Source organism: Aquarana catesbeiana, linkage group LG08 (genome assembly GCF_042186555.1).
Source record: "Aquarana catesbeiana isolate 2022-GZ linkage group LG08, ASM4218655v1, whole genome shotgun sequence".
NCBI classification, from domain to species: domain Eukaryota; kingdom Metazoa; phylum Chordata; class Amphibia; order Anura; family Ranidae; genus Aquarana; species Aquarana catesbeiana.
The window spans coordinates 289,971,321-289,992,453 of record NC_133331.1 but is presented as its reverse complement, the minus strand read 5'-3'; the positions used below and the strand labels follow the sequence as shown (position 1 = coordinate 289,992,453).

Here is a 21,133-nt window from a genome sequence, read left to right as displayed (position 1 = left end):
GGGGAGGCCGCCTGTAACACTCCCCTGTCTTAAGCTGTCCCTCAGGGATCTCCAATATCTCTGGAGGCATCCGGAGTTGGTGGGCGGAGATGGGGGTGTGGCTGCCTCCTCCACTCCTCCCACAGACTCCGTCACTCTGGCTGATCCCACAGCTGGAGGAGAAAAAGGTTAGAACACAGCAGCCCCCGGATGTCTTCATCTCCGGCATGCTGTAAGTTATTGCACATTGTCTGTCTCTACATAGAGTCCTAACCTGCCCTATACCATCCCAACCTGCCCTATGCCAAACCCAAACTGTCCTATGCCATCCCAAAGTGTCCTATGCCACCCCAGCCTGCCCTATGCCATCCCAACCTGCCCTATGCCATCCCAACCCGCCCTATGCCATCCCAACCTGCCCTATGCCAAACCCAAACTGTCCTATGCCATCCCAACCTGCCCTATGCCACTGCAACCTGCCCAATGCCATTCCAACCTGCCCTATGCCAAACCCAAACTGTCCTATGCCATCCCAACCTGCCCTATGCCACTGCAACCTGCCCAATGCCATTCCAACCTGCCCTATGCCAAACCCAAACTGTCCCATGCCACCCCAGCCTGCCCTATGCCATCCCAACCTGCCCTATGCCAAACCCAAACTGTCCTATGCCCCCTCAGCCTGCCCTATGCCACCCCAACCTGCCCTATGCCAAACCCAAACTGTCCTATGCCCCCCCAGCCTGCCCTATGCCACCCCAGCCTTCCCTATACCCGCCCAACCTGCCCTATACCACCCTATACTATCATTTATAGGGGTCATATGGGGATGCGCCCTATGCGCTGTCTTTAGGGTGCTGGGCAGGAGGGGGGTGACACAATGCTTTGCCGCACCAGGTGACACCAACCTTAGTGACGCCACTGCATGGCCGCCGTGATGCAGAGGAGGAGATGCAGGGGAAGCTGCCGCCCGTCGCCCAGGTGGAAGCGCTGCCTGCCCCATAGATGGGGTAAGTGCGGGGCTGGTAACTGACTGACCGATCCACTGTCGGGGGGGGTTGTGGGTGACCTGACTGACCAGGGTGGGTGACTGTGCATTGTTTGCCCCCCCAAAAATATTTACCACCAGCTGTCACTGGCTTGCAGTTGCCGGTGGAAAGGAGAAAAGGTAGGCCAGCAGCACTGCGGGGGTGGGGGGAACACAAGGGGCAACAGGGGGGAAACCTATGGTGCACAGGGAGAATCCTGGGTGCACTGAGGGGGAAATTACTGGAACCGATCCCCACACAGGAGATGCCAGGATTTGGTTGTAATCTTGGGACAGTCCCGCGGAATCCGGGATGGTTGGGAAGTATGACATCACCACCTTGTGATATATAAATACTGCAGCCTAGGTTAGGTTTCATAATTTTGCTCTCTGTCCCATGGTCCTTTGTTCTATTTGGTCAATATCAGACATGTGCAATTCGTTTCATTACTAATTCGTTTTCAGATTAAATTTGGCATCCGAATGAACGAAAGACTCTTTGACGAATGCAAACGAAAACTAATTTTCAGAAAGAAAGAAAATCCGAAAGAACGAAAATACGAAAATCTGAAAGAATGAAAAACCTATGAGTTTAATGAATTGATTACATTCGGATAAACTTTTTTTTCAGATTTTCTATTATAATTAAAATATTAACTATTATAGTTTTTATTACTATTATTATTATCTACTTGCTTACTGGGTACTTAAACTCGCCTCCTGCCCAGACCAATTTTCAGCTTTCAGTGCTGTCACACTTTGAATGACAATTGCGCAGTCATACAACACTGTACCCAAATTAAATTTGTATCATTTTTTTCCCCACAAATAGAGCTTTCTTTTGGTGGTATTTGATCACCTCTGGGATTTTTATTTTTTCTACAAAAAAGAAAAAAGTCCAAAAATTTTGAAAAAAAAAATACAAAACTGTTTTATATTGTTATAAAATTTTGCAAACAGGTAATTTTTCTCCTTCATTGATGTACGCTAATGAGGCTGCACTGATGGGCACTGATAGGCTGCATTGATAGGCACTGATAAGGCATCACTGGTGGGCACTGATAGCTGGCACTGATAAGTGGCAGTAATGGGCACTGATGGGTGGCAGTGATAGACAGTGATGGGCACTGGTAGGTGACACTGATAGGCAGCACTGCTAGGTGGCACTGATGAGGCATTGATTGGCACCACTGGTGGATATTGATAGGTGACACTCCTGGGCATTGATAGTTGGCACTGATTGGTGGCACTGATACACACTGGTGGGCACTGATATGCACTATGTGGGCACTGGCAGGCGGTACTGGTTGGCACAGATGAGGCGGATGTGCCTCTTTCTCTTCTGGACCGATGTTCCCTTCCACAAAAGCCATTGATCGCTATTAGCGTGAGGAGAAAAAAAAAATGATTGCCGATCTTCTGTTTACATCACATGATCAGCTGTCATTGGCTGACCACGTGGTAAGGGGCTGGGATCGGCCCCTTACTCCGATCTCTGATCACCCGAGTCTCATTGACTCGGTGATCACAGCACGTGCCCTGCAGGGAGGACGTCTATTGATGGCCTCCCAGGCAATGTAGGTCTGTGCAGTAGCCATCATTCAGATATGAACAGGTTATAATAAACTGTTCAATTATAGGTATTGGAATTTCCTTTCAAATTTGGCTACAGTAACTCTTAGTGAATGTAACGAGTACGAATGCATCCTAAACGAAAATAAACAAATTTTTCGGTAGCGCACATGTCTAGTAATATTTATAAATGTGAAACTACTCAATGAAAAAGCTGAACATTGAAATACGTTGTGGGCTGAATTCACAAAGCTTTAATACATGTGTAGAAGAATTGTTCTTTTAGCCATGTACAGGATTATGTCGGAGAGGTAATGTGGATGTGAGTCTGTAAAAGGGGGAAACGTGGTAGGCCTTGGCATCGGGCAGCAGCATATTTGCGTGTAATGGTGGGAATACAGTGTGCGCCCTACACGCTCTTGGCACAGTTACCGGCGCTTAACAGAAAGCTGCCAATCGCCAATTTGCGATGGGGAGCTTTCCAATCACGTGACCACTGTCACATCCAATCACGGCATTCACATGATCATAAACCCTGCACACCTCCTAAACCCCTTAAAGGGCCAGGAGGCGCCGGTTTAAAGGGATTGATATTATCTTCATATAGAGCGGACTTGTGTCTTTATTATCACACGCAGATTATAACGCCGTTAACATACAAAAAAAAAAACTGAAACAAACGACTCTATGACGGCGCTATACAATTTATAATGATGGTGAAACAAATGAACGAAAAACAAACTGAAGATTGATAAAAACACATTTATTGTATAATTATATGAATTTCGGACAACGTATACAATGACCGCCTTTGTAATAAGCCCTTCACTTCCCACCGATTGAATGGTGGAAATCCTGATTGGATGTTAGGGGTCGGGACATTTTAGCAGAGGTCCATTCCGCATTCAGTAGGCAAGATCCATATATACATTTTCTGCAGAATATAAATACCAGGCAGACCTCCTTCCAGTGGTTGTTCCTCCATTTCGTTGCCGAAGTATGACCGCCATCGCTAATTCCGTGCCGTCTATTCAAACAACCAGGGCTTTTTTTCAGCGGGAACATGGGGGAACGCAGTTCCGGCACCTCTAGCACTGAATGTGTAAAACCAAGGAGTGCTGGGGAATGCTGAAGGGTCTATTGATGCTGGCTGCTGGGGGATCTATTGTCGCTGGTGGGGTTCTATTTTTGTGTGGGGGTCTACTGTTGCTAGGTAGGCCTATTGTTGCTGGTGGGAGGTCTTATGTTGTTGTTGGGGGGGTCAATTGTTGCTGGGAGGGATCTACCGTTGAGGGAGAGACCTGGGAGACCTGTTGTTGCTACAGGTAGTCTATTGTTGCTGGGGGAAGCCTATTGTTGTGTGAGGGATCTATTGCTGCTTTGGTGGGGTCTATTGTTACTCACTGTTTTACTGTCTGTCTGTCTTTTTACCATTAACTAATTCCGTACAAATTACTTAGAAGCACAAAATGATATTTGGTTCTGTATTCTCTAAAAGGGGCGATGCTGGGAGGTGGGTAGGGGGGGTGGAGCCTAGAGACAATGCTCAGGGGTGGATAGGGGGCGGAGACAAGAAGTGACTCAGAAGGGGGGAGTTATTGCATCTATTCTCTGAGAAAAAAAGTCCTGCTTACAATTATTCATATGTTGTCACAGTTACTTGTTGGTTGCCCCGTGTATTGTCATTATGTTGCCCACATATTGGGCAATTTGTATGGTGCAGTCTTTACAAATGTGGGATCAGTACTGTTTTCTATGAGAACTTTATTGCTATAATTACATACTTGCTGACAGTCCTGGATTTTTTGGGATAGTCCTGATTTTTAGTCGCCTGTCCCTTGAAGGCTGAATCCCAGATTTTGTCCTGAGAATGAAGCCCAAGACCGTCCCTACCTCTGCCCGGTCACATTTTGTACAACTGAATTTGGCAGACCACGTTCCAGTGTATGTTCCTGCATTGTTTTGCCTATGTATGGCCGCCATTGCTAATTCCGTGCCTGTCTATTTTATACAATTATTCATATGCTGTCACAGTTATTTGTTGGTTGCCCCGTGTATTGTCATTATGTTGCCCACATATTGGCCAATTCTTATGGTGCAGTCTTTGTAAATGTGGGAGCAGATCAGTACTGTTTTCTATGCAAACTTTATTACTATAATTACATACTTGTCAACAGTCCCGGATTTGTTGGGATAGCCCTGATTTTTAGGCGCCTGTTCCTTGAAGGCTTCATCCCGGATTCTGTCCCGAGATCACAGCATGAAGCCCAAGACCGTCACTACCTCTGCCCAGCATTGCCCGGTCACATTGCGTACAATTGAATTTGGTGATTTACACATGAATTCAATTCATATTCAAAAATTGCAACATTCATGTGTAAATCACCCGCTCATTCATATGCCGATCCCCTCCCCCCAGTTCCCACCGACCATCTCCTCTACTGAATACCCCTAAAAACACAAATCTGATCACTTAGCTCCCAATTTGCTGTGATGTGATTGAACTTCTTGGGCCATTCCCCTGAACATCTGAGGCTCATTGGGTTATAATTGTTCCCTTGGAGGCTATTATCTTTGAGTTCCTGGATTTTCAAACCGGCGACTACGAGGGACTTCCACTCTGCATGCTGTATTTTTATACTACAGCAAAATGGAAAAACAAGAGTGGGAATAAGGCAAAATGGTGGTGGTAAAGGGGGACGGGAGGAACCTATAGGAGGAACATATCACCATTTGGAGTCTTTAAGAAACAGAAGAATCCAACAGAAGAACTGATAAGCTCAACCTAAGGATGAAACATGACTTTTGCCAGGATGTCCCCCATTATATAATCATATATATCCTCCAGGTGTTCTATTGTCTGAACAGTCCCACCCGATGAAAGCCACTGTACATTTGACGAAACGCGTCAGCAGGCGTCTTCTTTCCGATTAGACTTATGTGATCTGTACAACATCTATCACAGTCTGAAAGTTGTTCGGATGCTCTGAACTGTGTTTTGTCATGTGTGCAAGAAGAGATTGTTTCACAGTGAAACATTTCCCGCACTCTGTACATAAATAGGGACGCTCACCTGAGTGAGTTCTCTGGTGAGAAGCCAGGGCTTCTTTGGTAGTGAAACATTTCCCACACTGCGAACATGAATAAGGACGCTCACCTGAGTGAATTTTCTGGTGAGCAACAAGGCCTCCTTTCATGGTGAAACATTTCCCACATGTTGAACACGAAAAAGGGCGCTCGCCTGAGTGAAATTTCTGGTGAGTAGCAAGGGATCCTTTGGAAGAGAAACATTTCCCACACTCTGAGCATGTAAAGGGACGCTCATCTGAGTGAATTTTCTGGTGTCTAATAAGGTCTGCTTTTAAGGTGAAACACTTCCCGCATGTAGAACACGAATAAGGGCGCTCGCCTGAGTGAAATTTCTGGTGAGTAAAAAGGTTTCCTTTGGTAGTGAATGATTTCCCGCACTCCAAACATGAATAGGGACGCTCGCCTCTGTGAATTCTCTGGTGTCTAACAAGGACTGCTTTTAAGGCAAAACATTTCCCGCACTCTGGACATGAATAAGGACGCTCACTTGACAGCTCAGCGCGCTCACCAGTGTGACGTCTTTCGTGTTTACGAAGGTTTCCTTGTTCAGAAAAACATTTCCCGCACTCTGAACAGGAAAAGGGACGCTCACCCGTGTGAACTCTCTGGTGTTTAAGAAAGTTTCTTTTGTCGGAAAAACATTTGCCGCACTCTAAGCAGGAAAATGGACACTCGCCCGTATGACTTCTCTGGTGTGTAAGAAGAGATCCTTTATGTGAAAAACTTTTCCCGCACTCTGAACATGTATAGGGAAGCTCACCAGTGTGAAGTCTTTGGTGTTTCAGAAGGGTTCCTTTTTCAGAAAAACATTTTCCGCACTCTGAACATAAAAAGGGACGCTCACCCGTATGAACTCTCTGGTGATTAAGAAGGTTTCCTTGTTCAGCAAAACATTTTTCGCACTCTAAACAGGAATAAGGACGCTCCCCTGTATGAGTTCTCAGGTGTTTATGAAGATGTACTTTCCTAATAAAACATTTCCCACATTCAGAACATGAATAAGGACGCTCACCAGTGTGACTTCTTTGGTGTTTCAGAAGGTCCGTTTTGTCAGAATAACATTTTCCGCACTTTGAACACGAATAAGGACGCTCATTCTTGTGAGTTTTCTGGTGTAGAAGAAGTCCTTTTTTCTTAGTGAATGTTTTCCCACAAAACAAACATGACAATGAGCTCCCTCCTGTGTGAGCTCCCTCATGGCTTGAAGAGGATTTTAGGGGATTGGATGAATCTGTTGATCTGTCAGCACTGTGAGAACTTAGATGGACATCTGAAGTCATAGTATGAGATTTATCAGAAGATTCCTCAGAATTAGAAGGATCTATTGATCTTAGATGGACATCTGAAGTCATAGTATGGGATTTATCAGAAGATTCCTCAGGATTAGAAGGACCCATTGACCTTAGATGGACATCTGAAGTCATAGTATGGAATTTATCAGAAGATTCCTCAGGGTTAGAAGGATCTATTGATCTTAGATGGACATCTGAAGTCATAGTATGGAATCTATCAGAAGATTCGTCAGGGTTAGAAGGACCCATTGATCTTAGATGGACATCTGAAGTCATAGTATGGGTTTTATCAGAAGATTCCTCAGGATTAGAAGGACCCATTGACCTTAGATGGACATCTGAAGTCATAGTATGGAATTTATCAGAAGATTCCTCAGGGTTAGAAGGATCTATTGATCTTAGATGGACATCTGAAGTCATAGTATGGAATTTATCAGAAGATTCGTCAGGGTTAGAAGGACCCATTGATCTTAGATGGACATCTGAAGTCATAGTATGGGATTTATCAGAAGATTCCTCAGGATTAGAAGGACCCATTGATCTTAGATGGACATCTGAAGTCATAGTATGGGATTTATCAGAAGATTCCTCAGGATTAGAAGGACCCATTGACCTTAGATGGACATCTGAAGTCATAGTATGGAATTTATCAGAAGATTCCTCAGGATTAGAAGGACCCATTGATCTTAGATGGACATCTGAAGTCATAGTATGGAATTTATCAGAAGATTCCTCAGGATTAGAAGGATCCATTCAACTTGCCACAAGAATATTGTGCACTGTCACTGTCTTCTGCAGTACAATCAGGAGATATGTCAAGATGTCTCTCCGATGTATTCAGATTCCAAAAGTACTATCCCATCTGCTGAAAAACAATTTTAATATATGTTATGTTTGTTTTTATACTCCTGTATAAAGTCATGAAGAAGTCATGTCCATCATTCAACACTTTCCCAGAGCTCTGGCATTAAATTGGGTACAACCAAAACAGAACACAATGAATATAAACCAGATTAGATGATACACACAAATTATACTAGCTAACAGTAGTTGTGCACTGAAGAACAAAATGTTATTTACAGTATTGGGGGAAAAGGGGGGGGGGGTCTCAAGTTTGACTTCCGACATCACCAAAAAGATTCATATAATATTTAGCATATAACTTGTTCCACCATAAAACTGTCAGTGGAACATACTACACTGGATGGTCAGAGAGAAAACATGCTACAGGAGTGAAAATAAGGAAAACAATTTACCAAACAAAAGCACAATGTTATATTGAGGAATGGAGATGGACCTTTCATATGGTGTACAGTATCTCCTCCACATTTGTGGGGAACATGACATTATATTGAGGAATTAAGATGGACCTTCTATATCAGGGATATGCAATTAGCGGACCTCCAGCTGTTGCAGAACTACAAGTCCCATGGGGCATAGCAAGACTCTGACAGCCACAAGCATGACACCCAGAGGCAGAGCATGATGGGACTTGTAGTTTTGCAAGAGCTGGAGGCCCACCAATTGCATATCCCTGTTCTATATGGTTCTTTCATCAGTCAGAAGCTCAGTGCTTTTCTTGTTGACTTTTAGAATCTCCTTGCACTGTTTATCTTTGTTTCCAGGCAGTGAGGTGGAGGCACTGTAACGGGTGGTGTCTTGTAAAGACAGATGGTGGATGTCTATGAACATTGACATAAATCCATTTTCATTACTACTTAATAATTCTGTGTAGTGAGCGGTGATGACAATTATCTCACTTAACCACCATGTGTCAGGCCAAAGCAAAGCTTCCTCCCTCCCTGGTTTGGGTTGACGTTATAGTGAAGAAGACCTTGTGGCCACAGCAACTGTGCTTTGCACATGGTTCTGGGGTGCTTGCAGAACAGTGTTATCCACTTGAATGGGTCTTGTTTGATGTGGAGTATAATTCCTGCCATGGCTGTGAAGTATAGTGTAGTGGCCGTAGTATTTAGCAAAAATATATATTGTCAGGTAGGCTGTACGGAGCACCATGATTTTTTAGCAGCAGCCCTGGTTGGATAAAGGGCTCTATATTTAGGATGCATCTGGTCTATAAACCAGAGGCTCTGGATGGACAGTTGGATAAATGGTTCTATATTTAGGATGTATCCGGTCTATAAACCAGAGGCTCTGGATAAACAGTTGGATAAATGGCTCTATAGTTAGGATGCATCTGGTCTATAAACCAGAGGCTCTGGATGGACAGTTGGATAAAAGGCTCTATATTTAGGATGTATCCAGTCTATAAACCAGAGGCTCTGGATGGACAGTTGGATAAATGGTTCTATATTTAGGATGTATCTGGTCTATAAACCAGAGGCTCTGGGTGGACAGTTGGATAAATGGTTCAATATTTAGGATGTATCTGGACACATATTATAAAATAACTCCAATATACAGGATGTGATATGTCTGTAGTAGTGGATGTTGGAGATAAAAGACATCACAGTGACTATGGAGGAAGAGGACGGACATGACGGGGGGTTACTGGGTGTAAATATGAAATAATATCTTATTACCTCCTCTGTGTGATCCGGTGATGTTTACTCTCCACCTCGTTCTCTCCCTAACAACTTCCTGTCTTTAAATGATATAAGGTCTTGTCTTTGGTTTACATCATTTCCTGTTTCTACATTACATCACTTCCTCTCCTTACATCACTTCCTATCTGAGCAGTCCTCTCGATCGAAGTGATATCGCCATCTTGTGGTGACTTTAATAACTGCATCCTGTGTTATGTTATAATATTTTGCCCTCTGCTCTGTAAGTCATTCTTCGGTTATATTTCATACATTAAGACACAAGGACATTATACTTCAGTTCAAACTGAAACTATAATGCAATATTTTATCTCTGTGGTTTCATTCTCTGCAGGCTCCTGCTGTGTTGTATCTTTTTTTTAATTTTGCGCACACATTTTTAAAAATCGTCATTTTCAGCTGGAAATATTAAAAATATAATAGAAAATAATAATTATAGAAAATATTAATTCCCCCAAATTATTTTATGTTTTCTTTAACCACCTTAAGACCAGACGCCACAGCTGTACTGCGGCAGGTCGGCTCTCCTAGGCGAATCGCCACCATTGTACGTCGGCTCGCGCAGGCGCAGTTGCGGGTGGTGCACTCTCGCGCTCGCTGCACAAGCTCGCCCGCGGGTCAGGCGGACTCGATGTCCGCTGGCGACCTGCGATCGCCTAGCACAGAGGCAGAATTGGGATCTTCCTTTGTAAACAAGGCGATTCCCCGTTCTGAAAGAAGACATGTCAGAGATCTAAAGGTCTTCAACTGGAGCATATCTCTTAGTGTCGAAAGGCATCGGGATAGCATTTACTGCACCCTACATTGCTTTTTTATACCTTTTTATACTTTGTGATCACTTTAATTTGCCATTTGTGATACATGACATATTTCAATAAACCTATTGGTTTGACCTGCACTATCTGGAGCCCTCCCTCTTTTTCCACATGTTTTTTTTTCGTTGGAGTTTATGAGGAGCTGTTCGGGGCTACATCTATCTTGATTTCACAGCACCTGTGAAGCTTTGGGACGGAGAGTCGGGGACCCTGCCCCTGATCCACTTGACCATCTCCCACGCACAGCGCCTGATCCGGACCCTTTAGGATCTTGAGCCTTTTTGACCCACTGTCAGCTGGTTAGAGTATCAATTTAATCAGTGGCGGCTGGTGATGTTTTAGGATGGGGGGGCACCAGGCCCCGCCCTTCCTTTTTGACCCCTCCCACTTGGTGAAAATGGGTGTTGTTTTAGCGAAATAGTGGGTGTGGCTCTAAGGTGGTGTGGTGAGTGTCTGAGATGAACGAGGGATGGAGGGAGAGGGAGGGAGGGATGGAGGGACAACAGGCCCAGATCCTACACAACAATAGAAATATGTGTATTCTAGAAAGTTTAACAATCAGCAGATAAAGATACTCCAAACACCTGGTGTTAGCACTTCAATCATCCCGGCACCATGGTTGTTATGGTGTCAGGATGATTGAAGTGCATTATTTATATTATTACATTGTAATATAAAATTAAATCATTCAACTCACCATAATGCAGAATCAGTGGGAGCCCTGAGCATGTCTCTAGCCACGTCGCCTGCCACCAGATGCCATCAGGTGTCCCCAGTGGTGTCCCTCCTTACATCAGGTGCCCCCAGCGGAGTCCCTCCTTACATGCAGCCTGTGTCACATAAAATTCAGCCCGTGTCACCACCAAATTGCAGCAGCATATGTCACCACCAAATTGCAGCAGCATGTGTCACCACCAAATTGCAGCAGTATGTGTCACCAAATTGCAGCAGCATGTGTCACCACCAAATTGCAGCAGTATGTGTCACCAAATTGCAGCAGCATGTGTCACCACCAAATTGCAGCAGCATGTGTCACCAAATTGCACCAGCATGTGTCACCACCAAATTGCAGCAGCATGTGTCACCAAAATTGCAGCAGCATGTGTCACCAAATTGCAGCATGTGTCACCAAATTGCAGCATGTGTCACCAAATTGCAGCAGCGTGTGTCACCAAATTGCAGCAGCATGTGTCACCAAATTGCAGCAGCATGTGTCACCAAATTGCAGCAGCGTGTGTCACCAAATTGCAGCATGTGTCACCAAATTGCAGCAGCATGTGTCACCAAATTGCAGCAGTGTGTGTCACCAAATTGCAGCAGCATGTGTCACCAAATTGCAGCATGTGTCACCAAATTGCAGCAGCATGTGTCACCAAATTGCAGCATGTGTCACCAAATTGCAGCAGCGTGTGTCACCAAATTGCAGCAGCATGTGTCACCAAATTGCAGCAGCGTGTGTCACCAAATTGCAGCATGTGTCACCAAATTGCAGCAGCATGTGTCACCAAACTGCAGCGTGTGTCACCAAATTGCAGCAGCATGTGTCACCAAATTGCAGCATGTGTCACCAAATTGCAGCAGCGTGTGTCACCAAATTGCAGCGTGTGTCACCAAATTGCAGCAGAGTGTGTCACCAAATTGCAGCATGTGTCACCAAATAGCAGCAGCATGTGTCACCAAATTGAAAAATAAGGGGTGATCAGCCCCCCTAGGTCTAAAAGGGCAGTGCCACATCCAATGTACAGATACATATAAAGAAGGGTTCCCCTGAGTGGACTTTACCGGCACTTATAAAAGGTTATAGATAGTAAGAGGGTATAGCAGAGTATTAAGAGTAAAAAAGGTTTTTTTTATTTGAAAACGACATATGTTAAAACATTGTGTAAATAAGGTTCAACGTAACATATTACATAATAGACAGGTTCATTGTTGTCACCACACGGTGGATTTTTGCAGAAGCTCTTTCTACACCCGACGCGTTTCAGGATATACAGTATTTTAGTCCTTCTTCAGGGGTGTAAAGAAAAAGAGAAATTCATATGATATGTTTCGTTAATTTACTTTAAAAAAAAACAAAACTTGAAGATAGGATAGCATTGGACATTAGTGCTGGTAGAGTTGCTGTCTCTTTAACATCATGGTTATCATTAGATGGTGTCGCTTGACAGTAATCCCATTTAAGGGGTATATTGTCTCACCTACCAAAGTCTTCCATGGATGCGTAGAGGCCAGAGCGGTATACTGAGGCAAAAAAAAGGAATCCCTTTTTAAAGCAAGTTTGAAATAAGCCAGTCACGCATCCCAGCATCCAGCATGTGCAACGCTCCAAATCATGCTCTAGGCATGCACCAATGGCGCGTTGCCAACTGAACATGCTCCAAAGACACCTCAGTGCTCCAACCCGCACCTGCGCAGAAGACTTGATGGAAAAAGGCCGGAAAATGCCCAGGAGGCGCACAGGAAGTAACCTCAACCTGATGGAGAAGGCGGGAAAATGCCCAGGAGGCGCACAGGAAGTGACCTCAAACTTCCCTATATATTCACTGCCAAATTGCTGGATTATCTTCAGTCCCCCCTTGTTCCTGTGCTATTGTGTGATCTGTCTGAACTTGTTGTGACCTGGAAACCTATTTGACTACTCTTGATTAGGGATTCGGTTCGCAGCAGAACATGCGAACGGACCGAAAGTTTGCGCGAACATTCGAACACTGTTAAAGTCTATGGGACACGAACGTGAAAAATCACAATGGCTAATTTTAAAGGCTTATATGCAAGTTATTGGCTTCAAAAGTGTTTGGGGGACCCGGGTCCTGCCCCAGGGGACATGTATCAATGCAAAAAAAAAGTTTTTAAAACTGACGTTTTTTCAGGAGCGGTGATTTTAATGATGTTTAAAGTGAAACAAAAAAAGTGAAATATTCCTTTAAATATTGTACCTGGGGGGTGTCTATAGTATGCCTGTAAAGTGGCGCGTGTCTCCCATGTTTAGAAAAGTCCTGCACAAAATGACATTTCTAAAGGAATAAAAGTCACTTAAAACTGCTTGCGGCTGTAATATAATGTCGGGTCCCAGCAATATCGATGAAAATTATTGAGAAAAACGGCATGGGTACCCCCCCCAGCCCATTACCAGGCCCCATATACTCTGAACACCAGTATACAGGTGGTCCCAAGAAAGACAGGGACTGTAGGTTTGTTCTTAAATTGAATCTGTTTGTAATTTGGAACAGGTAGATTTTGTAAGTGTAGCTCCAGCCAAAAAATCAATTTTTATGCTTTTTGGATAACATAGGGAAGGGTTATCACCCCTGTAACATTTGTTTTGCTGTCTGTGCCCCTGTTCAGAAGATTTCACCTCACTTTCTGTCCCAATGAAAATTGGATTTTGAAAATTTTGGGTTATTAGGGAAACTAGGATTGGTGATAAACCATCAGTGGAGACACCTTTTTCCCTTATTAACTCTTACAGGAGAAAAATTTCCCTTCCTAGGGGTAGATTTCCTCTCACTTCCTGTTGTCTCCCTCTGTTTGTAAGTCAGATATTTAAAAGTAGGGGACCGTCTGTATATACCATACGGCCTGCCCTATATACTCTGCAGAAAATTGGGCCTTAGGTGTTGGTGGTACCAGAACAATTTAAGCCCTCACAGTTACTCTTGGTGGGCACTCGAACGGGCCCTGCTGTGAAATATTATATCAAGAATTGTAATTACATGCCCCTGTTGAACAGGGGCAGAAAAATTGGGCTTTTGGTGGTGGCGGTGGTGCCACAACACTGTAAGCCCTCACAATTACTCTTGGTGGGCGCAAGAACGTGCCCTGATGTGAAATATTGGATCACAAATTGTAATTACACACCCCTGTTAAACAGGGGCAGAAAAATTGGGTCTTAGGCAGTGGTGGTGCTGCCACAGAACTGTAACCCCTCACAGATTCTGTTGTTGAGCGCAGGAATGAGCCCTGCTGTGAAATATTAGAGAAAACATTGTAATTACACACCCCTGTTAAACAGGGGCAGAAAAATTGGGTGTTAGGCACTGGTGGTGGTGCCACAACACTGCAACCCCTCACAGATACTCTAGTTGAGCGCAAGAATGAGCTCTGCTGCAAAATATTACAGCAAAAATTATAATTATACGCCCCTGTTAAACAGGGGCAGAAAAATTGGGGCTTTGGTGGTGTTGTGGTGGTAGTTCCACAACACTGTAAGACTTCACATTTATTCTTGGTGGGCGCAGGAACGGGCCCTGCTGTGAAATATTATATCAAGAACTGTAATTACATGCCCCTGTTGAACAGGGGCAGAAAAATTGGGCCTTTGGTGGTGGTGGTGGTGGCACAACACTGTAACCCCTCACAGATTCTGTTGTTGAATGCAGGAACGAGCCCTGTTGTGAAATATTAGAGAAAATATTGTAATTACATGCCCCTGTTAAACAGGGGCAGAAAAATTGTGTCTTAGGCAGTGGTGGTGGTGCCACAACACTGTAACCCCTCACAAATTCTGTTGTTGAGCACAGGAACAAGCCCTGCTGTGAAATATTAGAGCAAATATTGTAATTACATGCCCCTGTTAAACAGGGGCAGAAAAATTGGGCCTTAGGCAGTGGTGACGGTGGTGGTGCCACAACACTGTAAAGCCTCACAGATACTCTTGTTGAGCGCAGGAACGGGCCCTGCTGTGAAATATTAGAGAAAATTTTGTAATTACATGCCCCTGTTAAACAGGGGCAGAAAAATTGGGCCTTAGGCACTGGTGGTGGTGCCACAACACTGCAACCCCTCACAGATACTCTAGTTGAGCGCAGGAACAAGCCCTGCTGTGAAATCTTACAGCAAAAATTGTAATTACACGCCCCTATTAAACAGGGTCAAAAAAATTGGGTCTTAGGCAGTGGTGATGGTGCCACAACACTGTAACCCCTCACAGATTCTGTTGTTAAGCGCACCACCACTTTGGTGGTGGTGGTGCCACAACACTGTAAGCCCTCACATTTACTCTTGGTGGGTGCAGGAACAGGCCCTGCTGTGAAATATTATATCAAGAACTGTAATTACATGCCCCTGTTGAACAGGGGCAGAAAAATTGGGCCTTTGGTGGTGGTGGTGGCACAACACTGTAACCCCTCACAGATTCTGTTGTTGAGTGCAGGAATGAGCCCTGCTGTGAAATATTAGAGAAAATATTGTAATTACATGCCCCTGTTAAACAGGGGCAGAAAAATTGGGCCTTAGGCGGTGGTGGTGCCCTGAAACAAAAATGTTCTTAGAAGCTTTCAACATGAACAGTGAGGAGGAATAGGATAGTCACTCAGCATAACAGGATAGTCACTCAGCATAGGCAGTCTTCAAGGGATCTCACAATCATAGAAAAAATAATCGGTTACATCAGCATCAGGTGCTTGTTAGCTGGTGATCCAAGAGTGATTCATTTTTATGAAGGTGAGCCGATCAACTGAGTCTGTGGACAGGCGCACTCATTGATCGGTTACAAAGCCTCCAGTAGCACTGAATGTGTGTTCAGAAAGAACGCTGGATGCTTGACAGGCCAGTTGCTCAATTGCATATTGTGCAATTATCCATCCTCAAGACCCAGTAACCCAGTGGATTTTCAGTGGCGATGGGTGCTAGAACCGATCAGACCTTGGGGCTGCAGACTAAAGAATTGTCTGAACGCATCGGTCAGACAGCCACCTTCTCCACTGCTCCTTCTGTGACTGACTGAAGCCTCAGCAACACGTTGTCCAGGAGGACCAGGAAATTGTAACCTCCCAGGCTCTGGAAACGCATTGCACAAACCTTTCTGCAAGGCCTCCCAAAGATGTTTAGTCCTCTGCTCCCTCTGCGAAGGCTGGATAAGTTCTGCAACCTTACCCTTGTAATGTGGATCAAGAAGGGTTGCCAGCCAGTAATGATCCCTCTCCTTGATATCACGTATCCGAGGGTCCTATCGCAGGCTTTGCAAGATCAGGGAGGCATGCAGGGAAGGTTTGCTGAGGCATTCGATCCAGAGACCTCTGAGTCACTAAAGATGACATGATCCACAGCCACCTCCTCCTAGCCACGTACAAGTCCATGGGTTTCTGGGGACTGAAAACGATTCCTTGAAGACTGCTGCTGATGTTGAGTGCTAGGCTTCACCTCCATGCTGACACAATCCTCATCCTCATCCTCCTCCTCCTCTTCCTGTGTGATCGGCGGGCCCGCAGGAATACTGTCTGGATAAAGGGGGCCTTGAGAGGTAAGGAAGTCCTCCTCTTCCTCCCTCTGTTCTGCCTCAAGTGCCCTGTCCATTATTCCATGAAGCGTGTGTTCCAACAGGAAGACAAGAGGGACAGTATCACTGATGCATGCACTGTCACTGCTTACCATCCTCGTGGCCTCCTCAAATGGTGACAGGACAGTGCATGCATCCTTGATCAGTAGCCACTGGCATGGCGAAAAAAAGCCAAGCTCCCCTGATCCTGTCCTGGTGCCATACTCACACAGGTACTCATTGATAGCCCTCTGCTGCATGTGCAGCCGCTGCAGCATTGCCAATGTTGAGTTCCACCTGGTGGGCATGTCACAAATGAGGCAGTTCTTGGGCAGGTTGCATTCCTTTTGAAGGTCAGCCAGCCGAACACTGGCATTATATGACCAGCAGAAATGCCCACAGACTTTCCTGGCCTGCCTCAGGAGATCCTGTAAGCCCGGGTACCTGCGCAAGAGCCACTGCACCACCAAATTAAGGATGTGAGCCAAACAGGGAACATGGGTCAAGTGTCCCTGTCGGAGGGCGTAGAGGAGGTTGGTGCCATTGTCGCAAACCACCATTCCTGGCTGAAGCTGGCATGGCATCAACCACCTCTGAGTCTGCCCCTGCAGAGCTGACAGAATCTCTGCATCAGTGTGGCTCCTGTCCCCTAAGCAGACCAACTCAAGCACCGCATGGCATCTAAGTGCTTGCGTAGCCCCTTAAACGCCTACGGAGCACCTCTGGTTCCGAGGAGAAATCTGCACAGGAAAAGGCCATAGAGGAAGAAGAAGAGGAGGGGGTGGAGGAGAGAGGTGTGGCAGAATCACCCCTACTAGCATTTTGGAGGTGTGGTGGCGGAACAAGCTCCAACAATACTGCACCCTGTCCTGCATCCTTCCCAGATGCCAGCAGAGTTTCCGGGGCGCCGGGAAAGCAAGATAACATCCCTGTCCATGCCTGCAGGACCATGAGTCAGTGCCCTGTCCAACGAGGCCATGACATTGCCTTCCACATGCCGGCAGAGAGCTGGAATGGCCTTCCGTGAAAAGAAATGGCATTTGGGAACCTGCCACTGAGATACCACAAATTCACGAAAGGGGGCAGAGTCTACCAGCTGAAAAAGGCAGCAGTTGGAGTGCTAGCAATTTAGCCAAGCCTGCTACTATCGTATGTTGGTGTAGCGATAGCAGATTGCCCGCAAGTACTTGGCACACCTAATTTTACACCTTCATTCCTCTCAGTGCAGGTCTCTGAGAGGACTGAAGGTATAGCGGGGTTGGAGATCCCAGCTGATGAGGAGCAAGAAGAGGCCCGCCTTGTTTTTTGCTGTGGGTCTTTTAAGTACTGTTGCCAACGGACTGCATGGGAGGTCCACATATGTCTGGTCAAGCATGTGGTGCCCAAGCGGATGCTGTTTTGGCCATGCTTGATACGCTTCAGACATATGTTGCAAACAGCAACGGTGCGATCTGCTGCACATGTATCAAAAAAGGCCCACACCAAAGAACTTTTTAAAATATGCAGGGAGTTAGCAGCGCCCTGCACAAGCGGAGTTCTACGGTGTGATGCAGTTGGGTGGCTGCCCTTAAGCTGGCCCCTGGAGTGTATCTTGCCTTGTTGGAGATGTGCCTCCTCCTCCTCTCTTCTATCAGGCACCCACGTAGAGTCAGTGACCTCATCACCCCCTCCTTCCTTGTCACTGAAGCAAACCTGGCAGTATGCTGCATCTGGGGGAACATGACTGCCAATTTCTTGTCCTTCTTGGGCACCCCCTCTCTCTGGGCTCACGTTACTGCCTTCCTCAACCTGGGTACCATCATCAGAGCCTTCAAAACACTGCGCATCCTCCTTCAGCATGTACCTGACACTGTGGTCGAACAGTTCAGGGGACTCCTCCGTGCATGATGGTGGGGCTAGGGAAGGAGTGACTGATGACATTGAGCCGATGGAATAGGCCGCTTTGGCAGCTGCATTGGCATGCAAATTACTCTGAGCCTGGGTGACAGAGGATGAGGACGGCTTAGTTATCCACTCTACCAACTCTTCTGCATGTTGTGGATCAACAGGGCCAGCTGCCAAAAAAAAGGACACGCGTGCCCCACGGCACGTGCTGAGGATACACCGTGTCCATGACCAGCACTGTTGGCTGTAGACACAGAGCCTGCATGCCCTCTTTTAGTGGCCTGTGAGCGTCTGCCTCTCCTTGGTGGCCTTCCAGACATGCTGTAAAATTTTATTAGCAAAACACCGCCTGAAGTTTACTAGAAAAAGTGCACCAGGAATGGCCTGCAGTCAGATATAGGCTTGGCTAGACTAGAATGCAGTGGATATATATGTAGGAGACTGTATATATATTTAATGCACTGCAGATCACTTAATCACCTGCCTGCCTGAAAGTATATTTGAAAACGTACACCAGGAATGGCCTGCAGCCAGCTATAGGCTTGGCTAGACTGGACAGTGGATATATATGTAGGAGACTGTATATATATTTAATGCACTGCAGATCACTGAATCACCTTCCTGCCTGAAAGTGTAGTTGAAAACGTACACCAGGAATGGCCTGCAATCAGATATAGGCTTGGCTAGACTGGAATGCAGTGGATATATATGTAGGAGACTGTATATATATTTAATGCACTGCAGATCACTGAATCACCTGCCTGCCTGAAAGTATATTTGAAAACGTACACCAGGAATGGCCTGCAGTCAGATATAGGCTTGGCTAGACTGGAATGCAGTGGATATATATATATATGTAGGAGACTGTATATATATTTTATGCACTGCAGCTCACTGAATCACCTGCCTGCCAGATAGAAACAGTACACCAAAAACGGACTGCAATCAGATCTAGCTATACTGGATATATATATATATATATATATATATACACACACACACACAAGACTATCTGTATATATACCGTATTTATCGGCGTATAACACGCACCCCAAGTTTAGGAGGGAATTTTAAGGAAAAAAAACTTTTAGGAGGGAAGTTTAAGGAAAAAAAACTTACATTAAAATGCTCATCAATGCATGTATGTATGCATTTAAATGCCCATCAATGCAGGTATGTGTATCTCGGCTCCGACGAGAGCCGAGATACACATACCCGAGTGTTCTCGGCTTTTTTCGACACCGCTCACAGTCATGCCCAGTCCCGCCCTATGATGGACATAACACAGGTCCAGGGGCTGGACTGGGCGTGATGGCGGTGTCGAAAAAAGCCGAGAACACTCGGGTATGTGTATCTCGGCTCCGACGAATCCCTGCAGTCTCGGCGCCATATTTGAATCTACCCATGGCTGTGTATGTCGGCGGCGACCGCGGCAATTGCCGCGATCGCTCCGATAACACAAAATCGGCGGGGATCGGCCTATAACACGCACCCACGATTTTCCCCTGATTTTCAGGGGAAAAAAGTGCGTGTTATATGCCGATAAATATTAAATACACTGCAGCTAACTGAGTCACCTGCCTGCCTGATGTATATTAGAAACATATAATGAAGCTTTGCCCCATCTAGCTGATTGAGCTGCCTATGCGTCCCATCCCGGCATATATTTAAAGAACAAGATTCCTCAAAAAATGGGAATTTGAATGCAAGACAGTAGTAGTAAAAAAATATACAATTTATTAACAATCAATCAATAGTAACATGAAATACATATCACTGATGATAAAAAACATGTATAGGGGAAAACCCTATCATGTATTGTTAATGTACTTCTTTTGCAAAAATAAAACAGCTTTCCATGAATTCTACACACGCTTACCTCACTCTCTTCATGGCTGTTTAAAAACACATATACATTACTTCTGCCTTACTTCCTGGAAAGACTTTAGGTCATGACACAGGAAGGAGTTGACCAGATGAAGGAGTTGACCAGATGATCTCATTAGCACACACCCTGCATCATCTACCCCCAGCTGGTCAACTCCTTCCTGTGTCATGACCTATATTCTGAACAGGAAGTAAGGCAGAAGTAATGAAGAAGTGTTTAGAACAGCCAGGAAGCGTGTGAGGTAAGCCTGTGTAGAATAAATGGAAAGCTGTTTTATTTTTGCAAAAAAAGTACATTAATGGTATATTGGTATAGAGGGGAGCTGTAATTTAGAAAAAAAAAGAAGGAGAACCTAGCCTTTAAAGCGGAATTACATAGCATCTGAGCACCACAAACCAAAATTTGTGCCATTTAATGCATTTGTAATATTTAAAGCAAACTTCTCCATCCATCCATGTCTCCACACTTTATTGTACTGACATATCACTTAAACCCCCCCCCCCCCAGCATTTCTGGCCATGGCCATCTTAAGTAAGGGCAAATTATTCATTTAGCTTACTTTCTGGATTCCATCTGCCCTTAGCTCAGGTATGTAGGCAGGATTTTGTGCATAGCTGAGAAAACCCTTTCTGAAGACTCCTGGGATGTATGACATCATTTGCCTAGGCATGGAACCAGGAAGTAACTAAAGAAATGCAAAAAAACTTTTAAAACATGTAAATATGATATACATTTCTATTTGTTTACTAAGGTTCGCAGCAGAAGGATT

The 21,133-nt window shown here is 45.1% G+C and overlaps 1 protein-coding gene across 1 annotated transcript in view; it reads right to left on the bottom strand.

The window, feature by feature from the left end:
* Positions 1-21,133, bottom strand: part of LOC141104742 (uncharacterized) — a 352,606-nt gene that overhangs the window by 147,776 nt on the left and 183,697 nt on the right. The window lies entirely within an intron of this gene.